The 12,457-nt window shown below is 38.5% G+C and overlaps 20 non-coding genes across 20 annotated transcripts; all 20 read left to right on the top strand.

The window, feature by feature from the left end:
• The first annotated feature begins 450 nt into the window (after window positions 1–450).
• On the top strand, window positions 451–614 carry LOC124322069. Its single transcript, XR_006914424.1, has one exon. It is a non-coding gene; the product is annotated as a U1 spliceosomal RNA (small nuclear RNA).
• A 192-nt stretch (window positions 615–806) lies between these two features.
• On the top strand, window positions 807–896 carry Trnah-gug. Its single transcript is given in 2 exon segments — window positions 807–843; window positions 862–896. It is a non-coding gene; the product is annotated as a tRNA-His (tRNA).
• Window positions 897–1,301: 405 nt separating this feature from the next.
• Window positions 1,302–1,443, top strand: LOC124322702. Its single transcript, XR_006914970.1, has one exon. It is a non-coding gene; the product is annotated as a U4 spliceosomal RNA (small nuclear RNA).
• A 575-nt stretch (window positions 1,444–2,018) lies between these two features.
• On the top strand, window positions 2,019–2,141 carry LOC124322892. Its single transcript, XR_006915147.1, has one exon. It is a non-coding gene; the product is annotated as a U5 spliceosomal RNA (small nuclear RNA).
• Window positions 2,142–2,344: 203 nt separating this feature from the next.
• Window positions 2,345–2,463, top strand: LOC124322946. The gene has a single exon (XR_006915198.1). It is a non-coding gene; the product is annotated as a 5S ribosomal RNA (ribosomal RNA).
• Window positions 2,464–3,211: 748 nt separating this feature from the next.
• Window positions 3,212–3,330, top strand: LOC124322935. Its single transcript, XR_006915187.1, has one exon. It is a non-coding gene; the product is annotated as a 5S ribosomal RNA (ribosomal RNA).
• Window positions 3,331–4,084: 754 nt separating this feature from the next.
• On the top strand, window positions 4,085–4,306 carry LOC124322493. The gene has a single exon (XR_006914775.1). It is a non-coding gene; the product is annotated as a small nucleolar RNA U3 (small nucleolar RNA).
• A 510-nt stretch (window positions 4,307–4,816) lies between these two features.
• LOC124322290 lies at window positions 4,817–5,007 on the top strand. Its single transcript, XR_006914633.1, has one exon. It is a non-coding gene; the product is annotated as a U2 spliceosomal RNA (small nuclear RNA).
• A 509-nt stretch (window positions 5,008–5,516) lies between these two features.
• On the top strand, window positions 5,517–5,680 carry LOC124322068. Its single transcript, XR_006914423.1, has one exon. It is a non-coding gene; the product is annotated as a U1 spliceosomal RNA (small nuclear RNA).
• Window positions 5,681–5,872: 192 nt separating this feature from the next.
• Trnah-gug lies at window positions 5,873–5,962 on the top strand. The gene is given in 2 exon segments: window positions 5,873–5,909; window positions 5,928–5,962. It is a non-coding gene; the product is annotated as a tRNA-His (tRNA).
• A 404-nt stretch (window positions 5,963–6,366) lies between these two features.
• LOC124322701 lies at window positions 6,367–6,508 on the top strand. The gene has a single exon (XR_006914969.1). It is a non-coding gene; the product is annotated as a U4 spliceosomal RNA (small nuclear RNA).
• Window positions 6,509–7,082: 574 nt separating this feature from the next.
• LOC124322891 lies at window positions 7,083–7,205 on the top strand. Its single transcript, XR_006915146.1, has one exon. It is a non-coding gene; the product is annotated as a U5 spliceosomal RNA (small nuclear RNA).
• A 203-nt stretch (window positions 7,206–7,408) lies between these two features.
• Window positions 7,409–7,527, top strand: LOC124322923. Its single transcript, XR_006915176.1, has one exon. It is a non-coding gene; the product is annotated as a 5S ribosomal RNA (ribosomal RNA).
• Window positions 7,528–8,275: 748 nt separating this feature from the next.
• Window positions 8,276–8,394, top strand: LOC124322911. Its single transcript, XR_006915165.1, has one exon. It is a non-coding gene; the product is annotated as a 5S ribosomal RNA (ribosomal RNA).
• Window positions 8,395–9,148: 754 nt separating this feature from the next.
• LOC124322492 lies at window positions 9,149–9,370 on the top strand. Its single transcript, XR_006914774.1, has one exon. It is a non-coding gene; the product is annotated as a small nucleolar RNA U3 (small nucleolar RNA).
• Window positions 9,371–9,880: 510 nt separating this feature from the next.
• On the top strand, window positions 9,881–10,071 carry LOC124322229. The gene has a single exon (XR_006914577.1). It is a non-coding gene; the product is annotated as a U2 spliceosomal RNA (small nuclear RNA).
• Window positions 10,072–10,580: 509 nt separating this feature from the next.
• On the top strand, window positions 10,581–10,744 carry LOC124322067. The gene has a single exon (XR_006914422.1). It is a non-coding gene; the product is annotated as a U1 spliceosomal RNA (small nuclear RNA).
• Window positions 10,745–10,936: 192 nt separating this feature from the next.
• Trnah-gug lies at window positions 10,937–11,026 on the top strand. Its single transcript is given in 2 exon segments — window positions 10,937–10,973; window positions 10,992–11,026. It is a non-coding gene; the product is annotated as a tRNA-His (tRNA).
• A 404-nt stretch (window positions 11,027–11,430) lies between these two features.
• Window positions 11,431–11,572, top strand: LOC124322699. Its single transcript, XR_006914968.1, has one exon. It is a non-coding gene; the product is annotated as a U4 spliceosomal RNA (small nuclear RNA).
• Window positions 11,573–12,146: 574 nt separating this feature from the next.
• On the top strand, window positions 12,147–12,269 carry LOC124322890. The gene has a single exon (XR_006915145.1). It is a non-coding gene; the product is annotated as a U5 spliceosomal RNA (small nuclear RNA).
• Window positions 12,270–12,457: the final 188 nt, after the last annotated feature.

Raw genomic sequence — 12,457 nt, 5'->3', positions numbered from 1 at the left:
GTATAATTGCAAAACTGTCATGTAGGACATGTTTGTAATTTTTTCTAATTGTATTTTTTTCGTAATATCAAGAAAAGCATAAAAAAATACGTACTTGATTGTGTTAACTAATTAGTACTGTTCATCTTTCGATGTGATGTTTTTTTTTTAAAATATGAAGATGCGTGTATTTTCATATGAAAAGTCGATTTTCTTATTTTCTTATTTGCCAATTGGACGACCAAATGAAAAAAAACAAGCAATTTGTTTCTTGAAAAGTATTTGCAAAGATCAAGACCATGAAATAAATACTGAGCTTTATTTACTATATTTTGCTCGAGTTCGTAATTCAAGTCGATGAAAGAAAGTGGGTGGTATTCTCTAAACGTCAGTCAAATACTTGAACACTCTTTGTCAATATTGTTCTGCTGTATACAAAGTATTAAACAAAGTGAAAAAGCATCCACAATCATACTTACCTGGCTCAGAGGCAACCATGATCACCAAGGTGGTTCCTCCAGGGCGAGGCCTTTCCATTGCACTAAGGATGGGCTGACCCTTGCGATTAATCCAAATGTGATTAACTCGGGAGTACAATTTTTGGTAGTGGGGGACTGCGTTCGCGCCGTTCCCTGAACACACTATAAATGTAAGAAAAATTCTTGTCATCTGCCGGAAGTTGAACTAAATCTGGTCCCGTTAGTAAACGGTAGGGTTGACCGCTTGGGAATACGCGAAGCATCAGATTTTCTTTCTGGGAAGAAACAACAAAGTAATGAAATTCATGTTTAGCTACTTTAATATAAATCATCATGGCCAATGGATTGGCCGTGATCGTCTAGTGGTTAGGACCCTACGTTGTGGTACCTACTAGATATGAATCCGTAGTAACCCAGGTTCGAATCCTGGTCACGGCACTGAAAACTGATTTTTCACGTCAACACGCAGATTAACTATAAATTTTGTTTGGTTGGAAAGTAATGCTCGCTCACTTCAATAGTTCATAATGTGAAAAACAATTTGGAATGAAAACCTGAAATTCCCCCTCCCTTTTTTTGTGTGTGCAGGAAGTTGTTGAAATGTATGGAAGAAAAATACACATTTACAGAATTTCAAGTATTTGACCCGATATTAAGACAAAAATTATTTCATGTATGTAATGAACTGTCCCCTGTTGGTATTAGTCCAATGGGAGATGGAAATTAAAAATTTGCCTAGGGTAATCTAAATGAATATTTCTGAACGAAATTGTTGGTCCAACACGTCCAAGCAGAACGAATTCAGCAAATGCTTAAGTAGACTTGCTTTTCTGATTATAATTTAGCTTTGCGCAGTGGCAATATCATAACCAATGAGGGTCTCCCGAGGTGTGATTATTGCTAGTTGAAAACTTTAACCAATACCCCGCCACGATGAAGTGAAATAATCTTTGTCGTCGGCAATTTTTGATAGCTCCATCAGGAGCATTTCAGCGTACAAGAAAAAAAAAATTACAGTCAGTTAGAAAAATTGGAGTGTTGCATAGTGTGTTTATAACATTAAACGGTGAAAGTGAAATCGTATAAGTGATTTTTGTTTCCATTTAGTTGGTATTGCACGTCAGACAAGGCTGATTAATTCGTTCGCTGAAGGCCATTAATATCAGTCAGTTGGAACATTGTGAACACGGGGAAAATATTTGAAAAGGTGATTCCAAATGACAAGGTGAAAAGATTCCACCATGTTTAAAGGGGAAGTTCAATAAATTGTTAACCGCTGTAGGGTGAATGTCGGGGGTAAACATCTGATCCCACCACCTACGTGTTGGGCTTGTACCATAAAGATCGTTCATTTTTTTCAAAAATAACACTGCGCACAACTGTTTCGTTCAAAAACATGTTAACGAGCTTTATACATGATATTTACTTTAAAATAACTGTACCCATTGATAAAGAATTGCACAAGGATTTTGATATGTAAACGCATGTTTCGAAAAAAAACCTTACAAGCGCACTTCAAAATTTTGAAATGAATATAAATACAAGGCATACCACTGTTATTTACTCTGGTTTCTAATCAATACCCGGATAAATCTTTCGCCTTTTACTAAAGATTTCCGTGGTTAGGAGCATTGATGAGTCTATATGACTTATTTTTTTAACGCCCGGTCTTCTGATTGGGCACTTTGAATAAATGAAAAATTAAAAACGTCTGTATGCGGAAACAAAGATATTCTACTACTACATACTGACAACATTTGTAAAATGACAAACTGATAGTTTTTCGGTGGTTTTGGTAAGATTAGTGTGTATTTCAAAAAGATAAATCTCAAGCACAAGTAATAGATTAGAGGCGAATATGGTCGGGTAATTGCGTCTAGTTTAATGTCAACGGCCATACCACATAGAACTCACCCGGTCTCGTCAGCTCCCGGAAGTTAAGCTATGTCGGGTCCCGTTAGTACTTGGATGGGTGACCGCTTGGGAATACGGGATGCTGTTGGCATGGAATTATTTTATTTTTGTGAATCCAATTGAATTGAAGTGCTTCCCAAGATGGGTGATACTACATGGACTACAATGTATTATTTTGGCATTAGTTGAAAATGGAAGGAACGTATTTTTTACTGGATATTGCCTACTAGACGTCCTCCAACCTCTTTGTTGCTGAAAGATATTTGAAACGCCGTGCGCGAAGCGCACGGCACAGCCGAGAGGCTACTAGACGTCCTCCAACCTCTTTGTTGCTGAAAGATATTTGAAACGCCGTGCGCGAAGCGCACGGCACAGCCGAGAGGCTTGTACGTTGGTGGTTTCTTCGGGCAGCTCTATCTAATCTCTCTGGCTCTGAGATCCTTATGCAACGCAAGCTAAGTAAAGCGCGAAGCGCACGGCACAGCCGAGAGGCTTGTACGTTGGTGGTTTCTTCGGGCAGCTCTATCTAATCTCTCTGACTCTGAGATCCTTATGCAACGCAAGCTAAGTAAGGGAAGCAATCGTTAGCCTTATGACACTTGGATTGTTGGCTCATTGATCGGACATCCCCGGAACGAGAAAATTAAAAATGACAGTTAGCCAAAAATAGTGGCGTTTGGAAATATTATCAAATTTTATATTCGGTTGTCCATTGACAAATGTACTTATATGTCCTCGTTTGTTTGGCTAAGGTTGGTGTGTATTTCGAACAGAAAGTAAGCAAGCATTAGAACTAGATTTAGAGGCGAATATGGTCGGGTAATGGCGACTGAATTGATGTCAACGGCCATACCACATAGAACTCACCCGGTCTCGTCAGCTCCCGGAAGTTAAGCTATGTCGGGTCCCGTTAGTACTTGGATGGGTGACCGCTTGGGAATACGGGATGCTGTTGGCATGGTGTAATTTTATTTTTGCTCCCCAAGTTAGATGAGACATGGAATATAATGTATTCTTTAGGTATTAGTTGAAAAGGGTATTGCTGGGACTTTGATTAATGATACCATATATTGTAGAACGCATGTTTGTTTGATCTCGGTAGTTTTAACGACAAAAAAAAAGATAGAGGTTTGGCTATTTTGTTGAGGCTGTTGCATGACGCCCACTCACTGGCACGATCCCACTACTGCCGAACACGGGAACTTTTGGCTGCTAGGTTTCCCTCCTGACCCACTACGCTCCTCCTTAGCTAACCTGCACCTACTAGATTCCTCTAGCAGATCCATGCTGATGTCAAGCTTAGTGCGGGCACCTGATCAACATGCGGTATCACGAAACAGGGCTCCTAAACTCAAGCCATCCACTCTACCAAGCCTCCCCGAAGCAGGATTATAGGTGCACGCCAAACACCCAGCTGATAAATGGGCTCTCAATCGATAATACATTACTGTAATAAATTGATTTGATGAGCACGCGGATTCTTTATTGTGTCCAAAATTGGTCTCGTCACTTGTTCTATAACTATTAAAGAGCTTCTCGGTGTTTCAATAAATGAACAAAATGCAAGACCTGACAATGTATGTACTGTGTGCGTCAAGTATTGCAAATCTCAATTTAATATTCCGAAATATCGATCTATGCACTGTAATTTACGCCAAAGCTCATTGATCGTACAAACCTTATTTAGAGTTCTGCAAAATAACATTGCATTTAAGATCATACTTCACAGGATCATTTCTGTAGTATATCTTGACTTGTTTCCCACCAGAAACTTGTCTCCTTTCAACCCACGATGACGAGTTAAGACGCTGGTTTCTGAGCGTGAAACAGGCTGTGAGTGTAGCTGTCTCGACAGCATCAAACACAGTCATTGAGGACCGTTTCCGTTAAATCCATGTGAAATAGCGGAAGGAAACTAGCGTGTTCAGAGTGGTTGAGATGATAAAACAAATTTAAATTCTTGAAAATCTAAAGAGATAAATCTTAATAATAATTCCAGGTATTCGTGTCCTTAAATCATCTGCTTGTATGGCAAAATAAATTGTGAAAGTGAGGTTGGTCAATTTGAGGATGTGTCATGACTTTATGATCGTATTGCATTCTTTTAGTTATTGTTATTTAATCATGATTAATTATCGTTCAGAGCTTTTGTCGTCAGGTGGCGTGGCAAAGCCATATTCTGAAAAAAAAGGACCTAGTGTGATAACGAGAGTAAAATTTGCAACGCCTTCAGCGTAAATTGTATCTCCCTTAATACAGTATGAGCATAATAAAACAAATGAAAATGAACTTTATAAGCATCAAGTGGTCGCGTCTGGAAAAATGAACAACTCAATATTTTATAGCATTTCTTGAATGTTTTGAGTGATATGAGTATTCTTCGTACACCACCGGAAATGTGTTGAACCTCAGTGGTTATTTTGGGCAGTAATCCTTGTAACATTATCGCTTCTCGGCTTTTTGGCTAAGATCAAAGTGTAGTATCTGTTCTTATCAGCTTAATATCTGATACGGGTTCAAATGGACCCCAGAATATTAAACTGATTTTTGGCATACGGTGGGAATACAGTGCTTGCACTGCTCCCGCCACGGGTTGACCCGGTATTGCAGTACCTCCGGGATCGGCTCACCCTCTATGAGGGAGAACATATTGAATAAAACAGAAATTGTCTTAGCACCGTATAATAAAAGACCATGTATAATTGCAAAACTGTCATGTAGACATGTTTGTAATTTTTTCTAATTGTATTTTTTTCGTAATATCAAGAAAAGCATAAAAAAATACGTACTTGATTGTGTTAACTAATTAGTACTGTTCATCTTTCGATGTGATGTTTTTTTTTAAAATATGAAGATGCGTGTATTTTCATATGAAAAGTCGATTTTCTTATTTTCTTATTTGCCAATTGGACGACCAAATGAAAAAAAACAAGCAATTTGTTTCTTGAAAAGTATTTGCAAAGATCAAGACCATGAAATAAATACTGAGCTTTATTTACTATATTTTGCTCGAGTTCGTAATTCAAGTCGATGAAAGAAAGTGGGTGGTATTCTCTAAACGTCAGTCAAATACTTGAACACTCTTTGTCAATATTGTTCTGCTGTATACAAAGTATTAAACAAAGTGAAAAAGCATCCACAATCATACTTACCTGGCTCAGAGGCAACCATGATCACCAAGGTGGTTCCTCCAGGGCGAGGCCTTTCCATTGCACTAAGGATGGGCTGACCCTTGCGATTAATCCAAATGTGATTAACTCGGGAGTACAATTTTTGGTAGTGGGGGACTGCGTTCGCGCCGTTCCCTGAACACACTATAAATGTAAGAAAAATTCTTGTCATCTGCCGGAAGTTGAACTAAATCTGGTCCCGTTAGTAAACGGTAGGGTTGACCGCTTGGGAATACGCGAAGCATCAGATTTTCTTTCTGGGAAGAAACAACAAAGTAATGAAATTCATGTTTAGCTACTTTAATATAAATCATCATGGCCAATGGATTGGCCGTGATCGTCTAGTGGTTAGGACCCTACGTTGTGGTACCTACTAGATATGAATCCGTAGTAACCCAGGTTCGAATCCTGGTCACGGCACTGAAAACTGATTTTTCACGTCAACACGCAGATTAACTATAAATTTTGTTTGGTTGGAAAGTAATGCTCGCTCACTTCAATAGTTCATAATGTGAAAAACAATTTGGAATGAAAACCTGAAATTCCCCCTCCCTTTTTTTGTGTGTGCAGGAAGTTGTTGAAATGTATGGAAGAAAAATACACATTTACAGAATTTCAAGTATTTGACCCGATATTAAGACAAAAATTATTTCATGTATGTAATGAACTGTCCCCTGTTGGTATTAGTCCAATGGGAGATGGAAATTAAAATTTGCCTAGGGTAATCTAAATGAATATTTCTGAACGAAATTGTTGGTCCAACACGTCCAAGCAGAACGAATTCAGCAAATGCTTAAGTAGACTTGCTTTTCTGATTATAATTTAGCTTTGCGCAGTGGCAATATCATAACCAATGAGGGTCTCCCGAGGTGTGATTATTGCTAGTTGAAAACTTTAACCAATACCCCGCCACGATGAAGTGAAATAATCTTTGTCGTCGGCAATTTTTGATAGCTCCATCAGGAGCATTTCAGCGTACAAGAAAAAAAAAATTACAGTCAGTTAGAAAAATTGGAGTGTTGCATAGTGTGTTTATAACATTAAACGGTGAAAGTGAAATCGTATAAGTGATTTTTGTTTCCATTTAGTTGGTATTGCACGTCAGACAAGGCTGATTAATTCGTTCGCTGAAGGCCATTAATATCAGTCAGTTGGAACATTGTGAACACGGGGAAAATATTTGAAAAGGTGATTCCAAATGACAAGGTGAAAAGATTCCACCATGTTTAAAGGGGAAGTTCAATAAATTGTTAACCGCTGTAGGGTGAATGTCGGGGTAAACATCTGATCCCACCACCTACGTGTTGGGCTTGTACCATAAAGATCGTTCATTTTTTTCAAAAATAACACTGCGCACAACTGTTTCGTTCAAAAACATGTTAACGAGCTTTATACATGATATTTACTTTAAAATAACTGTACCCATTGATAAAGAATTGCACAAGGATTTTGATATGTAAACGCATGTTTCGAAAAAAAACCTTACAAGCGCACTTCAAAATTTTGAAATGAATATAAATACAAGGCATACCACTGTTATTTACTCTGGTTTCTAATCAATACCCGGATAAATCTTTCGCCTTTTACTAAAGATTTCCGTGGTTAGGAGCATTGATGAGTCTATATGACTTATTTTTTTAACGCCCGGTCTTCTGATTGGGCACTTTGAATAAATGAAAAATTAAAAACGTCTGTATGCGGAAACAAAGATATTCTACTACTACATACTGACAACATTTGTAAAATGACAAACTGATAGTTTTTCGGTGGTTTTGGTAAGATTAGTGTGTATTTCAAAAAGATAAATCTCAAGCACAAGTAATAGATTAGAGGCGAATATGGTCGGGTAATTGCGTCTAGTTTAATGTCAACGGCCATACCACATAGAACTCACCCGGTCTCGTCAGCTCCCGGAAGTTAAGCTATGTCGGGTCCCGTTAGTACTTGGATGGGTGACCGCTTGGGAATACGGGATGCTGTTGGCATGGAATTATTTTATTTTTGTGAATCCAATTGAATTGAAGTGCTTCCCAAGATGGGTGATACTACATGGACTACAATGTATTATTTTGGCATTAGTTGAAAATGGAAGGAACGTATTTTTTACTGGATATTGCCTACTAGACGTCCTCCAACCTCTTTGTTGCTGAAAGATATTTGAAACGCCGTGCGCGAAGCGCACGGCACAGCCGAGAGGCTACTAGACGTCCTCCAACCTCTTTGTTGCTGAAAGATATTTGAAACGCCGTGCGCGAAGCGCACGGCACAGCCGAGAGGCTTGTACGTTGGTGGTTTCTTCGGGCAGCTCTATCTAATCTCTCTGGCTCTGAGATCCTTATGCAACGCAAGCTAAGTAAAGCGCGAAGCGCACGGCACAGCCGAGAGGCTTGTACGTTGGTGGTTTCTTCGGGCAGCTCTATCTAATCTCTCTGACTCTGAGATCCTTATGCAACGCAAGCTAAGTAAGGGAAGCAATCGTTAGCCTTATGACACTTGGATTGTTGGCTCATTGATCGGACATCCCCGGAACGAGAAAATTAAAAATGACAGTTAGCCAAAAATAGTGGCGTTTGGAAATATTATCAAATTTTATATTCGGTTGTCCATTGACAAATGTACTTATATGTCCTCGTTTGTTTGGCTAAGGTTGGTGTGTATTTCGAACAGAAAGTAAGCAAGCATTAGAACTAGATTTAGAGGCGAATATGGTCGGGTAATGGCGACTGAATTGATGTCAACGGCCATACCACATAGAACTCACCCGGTCTCGTCAGCTCCCGGAAGTTAAGCTATGTCGGGTCCCGTTAGTACTTGGATGGGTGACCGCTTGGGAATACGGGATGCTGTTGGCATGGTGTAATTTTATTTTTGCTCCCCAAGTTAGATGAGACATGGAATATAATGTATTCTTTAGGTATTAGTTGAAAAGGGTATTGCTGGGACTTTGATTAATGATACCATATATTGTAGAACGCATGTTTGTTTGATCTCGGTAGTTTTAACGACAAAAAAAAAGATAGAGGTTTGGCTATTTTGTTGAGGCTGTTGCATGACGCCCACTCACTGGCACGATCCCACTACTGCCGAACACGGGAACTTTTGGCTGCTAGGTTTCCCTCCTGACCCACTACGCTCCTCCTTAGCTAACCTGCACCTACTAGATTCCTCTAGCAGATCCATGCTGATGTCAAGCTTAGTGCGGGCACCTGATCAACATGCGGTATCACGAAACAGGGCTCCTAAACTCAAGCCATCCACTCTACCAAGCCTCCCCGAAGCAGGATTATAGGTGCACGCCAAACACCCAGCTGATAAATGGGCTCTCAATCGATAATACATTACTGTAATAAATTGATTTGATGAGCACGCGGATTCTTTATTGTGTCCAAAATTGGTCTCGTCACTTGTTCTATAACTATTAAAGAGCTTCTCGGTGTTTCAATAAATGAACAAAATGCAAGACCTGACAATGTATGTACTGTGTGCGTCAAGTATTGCAAATCTCAATTTAATATTCCGAAATATCGATCTATGCACTGTAATTTACGCCAAAGCTCATTGATCGTACAAACCTTATTTAGAGTTCTGCAAAATAACATTGCATTTAAGATCATACTTCACAGGATCATTTCTGTAGTATATCTTGACTTGTTTCCCACCAGAAACTTGTCTCCTTTCAACCCACGATGACGAGTTAAGACGCTGGTTTCTGAGCGTGAAACAGGCTGTGAGTGTAGCTGTCTCGACAGCATCAAACACAGTCATTGAGGACCGTTTCCGTTAAATCCATGTGAAATAGCGGAAGGAAACTAGCGTGTTCAGAGTGGTTGAGATGATAAAACAAATTTAAATTCTTGAAAATCTAAAGAGATAAATCTTAATAATAATTCCAGGTATTCGTGTCCTTAAATCATCTGCTTGTATGGCAAAATAAATTGTGAAAGTGAGGTTGGTCAATTTGAGGATGTGTCATGACTTTATGATCGTATTGCATTCTTTTAGTTATTGTTATTTAATCATGATTAATTATCGTTCAGAGCTTTTGTCGTCAGGTGGCGTGGCAAAGCCATATTCTGAAAAAAAAGGACCTAGTGTGATAACGAGAGTAAAATTTGCAACGCCTTCAGCGTAAATTGTATCTCCCTTAATACAGTATGAGCATAATAAAACAAATGAAAATGAACTTTATAAGCATCAAGTGGTCGCGTCTGGAAAAATGAACAACTCAATATTTTATAGCATTTCTTGAATGTTTTGAGTGATATGAGTATTCTTCGTACACCACCGGAAATGTGTTGAACCTCAGTGGTTATTTTGGGCAGTAATCCTTGTAACATTATCGCTTCTCGGCCTTTTGGCTAAGATCAAAGTGTAGTATCTGTTCTTATCAGCTTAATATCTGATACGGGTTCAAATGGACCCCAGAATATTAAACTGATTTTTGGCATACGGTGGGAATACAGTGCTTGCACTGCTCCCGCCACGGGTTGACCCGGTATTGCAGTACCTCCGGGATCGGCTCACCCTCTATGAGGGAGAACATATTGAATAAAACAGAAATTGTCTTAGCACCGTATAATAAAAGACCATGTATAATTGCAAAACTGTCATGTAGACATGTTTGTAATTTTTTCTAATTGTATTTTTTTCGTAATATCAAGAAAAGCATAAAAAAATACGTACTTGATTGTGTTAACTAATTAGTACTGTTCATCTTTCGATGTGATGTTTTTTTTTAAAATATGAAGATGCGTGTATTTTCATATGAAAAGTCGATTTTCTTATTTTCTTATTTGCCAATTGGACGACCAAATGAAAAAAAACAAGCAATTTGTTTCTTGAAAAGTATTTGCAAAGATCAAGACCATGAAATAAATACTGAGCTTTATTTACTATATTTTGCTCGAGTTCGTAATTCAAGTCGATGAAAGAAAGTGGGTGGTATTCTCTAAACGTCAGTCAAATACTTGAACACTCTTTGTCAATATTGTTCTGCTGTATACAAAGTATTAAACAAAGTGAAAAAGCATCCACAATCATACTTACCTGGCTCAGAGGCAACCATGATCACCAAGGTGGTTCCTCCAGGGCGAGGCCTTTCCATTGCACTAAGGATGGGCTGACCCTTGCGATTAATCCAAATGTGATTAACTCGGGAGTACAATTTTTGGTAGTGGGGGACTGCGTTCGCGCCGTTCCCTGAACACACTATAAATGTAAGAAAAATTCTTGTCATCTGCCGGAAGTTGAACTAAATCTGGTCCCGTTAGTAAACGGTAGGGTTGACCGCTTGGGAATACGCGAAGCATCAGATTTTCTTTCTGGGAAGAAACAACAAAGTAATGAAATTCATGTTTAGCTACTTTAATATAAATCATCATGGCCAATGGATTGGCCGTGATCGTCTAGTGGTTAGGACCCTACGTTGTGGTACCTACTAGATATGAATCCGTAGTAACCCAGGTTCGAATCCTGGTCACGGCACTGAAAACTGATTTTTCACGTCAACACGCAGATTAACTATAAATTTTGTTTGGTTGGAAAGTAATGCTCGCTCACTTCAATAGTTCATAATGTGAAAAACAATTTGGAATGAAAACCTGAAATTCCCCCTCCCTTTTTTTGTGTGTGCAGGAAGTTGTTGAAATGTATGGAAGAAAAATACACATTTACAGAATTTCAAGTATTTGACCCGATATTAAGACAAAAATTATTTCATGTATGTAATGAACTGTCCCCTGTTGGTATTAGTCCAATGGGAGATGGAAATTAAAATTTGCCTAGGGTAATCTAAATGAATATTTCTGAACGAAATTGTTGGTCCAACACGTCCAAGCAGAACGAATTCAGCAAATGCTTAAGTAGACTTGCTTTTCTGATTATAATTTAGCTTTGCGCAGTGGCAATATCATAACCAATGAGGGTCTCCCGAGGTGTGATTATTGCTAGTTGAAAACTTTAACCAATACCCCGCCACGATGAAGTGAAATAATCTTTGTCGTCGGCAATTTTTGATAGCTCCATCAGGAGCATTTCAGCGTACAAGAAAAAAAAAATTACAGTCAGTTAGAAAAATTGGAGTGTTGCATAGTGTGTTTATAACATTAAACGGTGAAAGTGAAATCGTATAAGTGATTTTTGTTTCCATTTAGTTGGTATTGCACGTCAGACAAGGCTGATTAATTCGTTCGCTGAAGGCCATTAATATCAGTCAGTTGGAACATTGTGAACACGGGGAAAATATTTGAAAAGGTGATTCCAAATGACAAGGTGAAAAGATTCCACCATGTTTAAAGGGGAAGTTCAATAAATTGTTAACCGCTGTAGGGTGAATGTCGGGGTAAACATCTGATCCCACCACCTACGTGTTGGGCTTGTACCATAAAGATCGTTCATTTTTTTCAAAAATAACACTGCGCACAACTGTTTCGTTCAAAAACATGTTAACGAGCTTTATACATGATATTTACTTTAAAATAACTGTACCCATTGATAAAGAATTGCACAAGGATTTTGATATGTAAACGCATGTTTCGAAAAAAAACCTTACAAGCGCACTTCAAAATTTTGAAATGAATATAAATACAAGGCATACCACTGTTATTTACTCTGGTTTCTAATCAATACCCGGATAAATCTTTCGCCTTTTACTAAAGATTTCCGTGGTTAGGAGCATTGATGAGTCTATATGACTTATTTTTTTAACGCCCGGTCTTCTGATTGGGCACTTTGAATAAATGAAAAATTAAAAACGTCTGTATGCGGAAACAAAGATATTCTACTACTACATACTGACAACATTTGTAAAATGACAAACTGATAGTTTTTCGGTGGTTTTGGTAAGATTAGTGTGTATTTCAAAAAGATAAATCTCAAGCACAAGTAATAGATTAGAGGCGAATATGGTCGGGTAAT

This window comes from Daphnia pulicaria, chromosome 1, assembly GCF_021234035.1.
Source record: "Daphnia pulicaria isolate SC F1-1A chromosome 1, SC_F0-13Bv2, whole genome shotgun sequence".
Taxonomy (NCBI): domain Eukaryota; kingdom Metazoa; phylum Arthropoda; class Branchiopoda; order Diplostraca; family Daphniidae; genus Daphnia; species Daphnia pulicaria.
Note: the sequence above shows the minus strand (reverse complement) of the source record. Positions and strands in the feature narration are given on the sequence as shown.